Source organism: Oratosquilla oratoria, chromosome 41 (assembly GCF_046742065.1).
Source record: "Oratosquilla oratoria isolate Oo_2021 chromosome 41, ASM4674206v1, whole genome shotgun sequence".
Lineage (NCBI taxonomy): Eukaryota > Metazoa > Arthropoda > Malacostraca > Stomatopoda > Squillidae > Oratosquilla > Oratosquilla oratoria.
The window spans coordinates 43,801,544-43,804,043 of NC_134817.1; positions in this window are offsets into that span (position 1 = coordinate 43,801,544).

The following is a 2,500-nucleotide window of genomic DNA, read 5'->3' on the forward strand; positions in this document are numbered from 1 at the left end:
TATAGTTAGATAATAAACAAACAGGTAAATAGTAAATAATAATAAACTGACATGTAACTAATAATAAATGAAAATCAAACAGACAAATGATAACAAAACAAAAACAAATAATATAAAATAAATTATAATCATTACAGCATCTTGCTTAGGTGTTTATCTAAATGATTCTTAAAGCTTCGAACTGAACTACATTGCACTACCTGTGCAGGAAGTTTATTCCATTCATTAACTACACGGTTGGCAAAGTTGTTTCTACCTACTTCCAAATTGAATCTATTTCCGGACAGTTTGAGACCATTGTTTCTTGTCTGATTCTCATTCAATGTGAAAATTTTGTCACTTTTGATGTTGTCTATTCCCTTTAGAATTTTGAAGACCTGTATAAATTTATATATATATTGTATATATATATATATATATATACATATATATATATACATATATATATATATATGTATATATATATATGTATATATATATATATATATGTATATATATATATATATATATATATATATATATATATATATATATATATGGTCAATTTATAGTTTCACCCAACCATAGAATTTGATATGTGGCTTATGTGTTCTATGGTTGGGTGACATTATAAATTGACCGAAATATCTAATGATTAATTCATTATGGGAAGAATTATACTTTTAAATTGACTAAAACCACCTGGCGTTAACAAGAAAAGAATTACAGTAGTAAAAACTTTTAATTAGGTTTGTCGTTGTTTCTAAAAAAATCCCGAATTTTGTATTTCTTAGCTCCCTCATCGAGTTTACGAGTTTCTATGTTTCTGGTCCTAATATTGTAACTAAAGAGCTTTGTCGATTTTGAAGTTTGTGTAAAAAAAAAAAAAAAAAAAAAAAATCTTCAGGAAGAAATGACGAACTGCCTAAAGAGCTTTGTCGATTTTTAAGTTTGTTAAAAAATAAAATAAAAATAGAAATAAAATAAAATAAAAAATCCTCAGGATGAAATGAGGAGTTGCCAGCATGAAGCGTTTATGTTTGGTCCTGTTATAACATTTGCCATAAGTACTTGGATAAACATGACAATATATTTTTACTGGCGACCCAACTAGAACTATCACGATTAAGAGGTGGGATTGATACCCAACGTAGACAAAACCCAAATGTGATTCTACCTTAAATTGAATGAAATTTTTCTTCTGCTGACTTTGAAATTTGGACCAAATGATTCATTTCTTAAAGAACATCGGTATCGACCCTCCACTTGCAACTCCCAAAGAGCCAAGAGCGTTCCTATTGTCGAGTCCGGGCAACAATAGATGCTGACGATGTTTCGAAATAAAAGTTCTGTTCCCAGCGCCATGTTCTTTTGTTTCCCGTACTAGGGAGGGACGAGATAATTTTTCTCATTGATTTGAGTTGAGCGGGATCCCGGTCGATGGAAAGGGACCAAGAGAAATGGCGGAAGGGTAGATAGGGAGTAGGATTAGAGACTTAAACAACTATTTTGGTGCGTTGATACCATTGGCAGATTTGGTTTGCAGTAACGTCAAGTGGTTTCATTCTGCTAAAGGCAGAATCTAAGGTTAATGGGCTTTATGCTACCCTATGACGTCCTTAACATATTTTGCACTAGAGTACAAGCTGTATGTTTGTACGTGTGTGTATGAATGCGTAGGGGACAGTGTGAGCTTATATACATACCTGCGTGAACTCACGTGCACATGATTGTGAGTGTCTACCTGTTTCAGAACGTGTTTTACTGTGGTCGTGCCACTGCACATATGCTTACAACGAAGCTTGTATGTATATATGTACATAGATATGTTTATTCATATAATAGGTGAAACAAGTTATTCGATGCTTTGGTGATTGCAGAATATAATAATCTCGGATGTGCAAGCATAGGCCTACAATCCCCACAAGTTTTCTAATTATCTATAAAACTCTAGTTTATCAGCATTTGTTCTCATACTACACATATTATGGACAATGCATATAAGTGGAATTATATGATAGGTGATATTTCTTGATATTTTATTATCAAGAGAGCGATCTCGTCCCATAATGCATTAATAACCTATCGCAAATAATAATATAACTATGAAAGAACAATTTCATATATAAGGGGAACAATTTTAATCACATATTCTGGTAACTTAGATATATCTGTCAATTTTAAGTCGTTTTTTTTCATGCTGATTTCAAATACATAATCCATTTTTCCTACATGTCATTTTTCCAAAAACTGCCCTCCGGACGGACAGAGAGGGTGCTTGTAGAAAGCAAATACTTCACAGTACATAGTAGTAAGATAGTAATAAGTGTTATTGTGCAAAATATTGACATTATTGTTTCTTTTTTCAGGTCTCATGTTAGAGTGATGGCTTCGTCAAGAGGAAATTGCGTTAATGATCCAGACACTTTCTGCTACATATGTGGCTGTTACATGCTAGTTCGTCAAAGGCGCAATATATCAAACTTTGTGATCCGCACTTATAAGGCATATTTTGATGTTC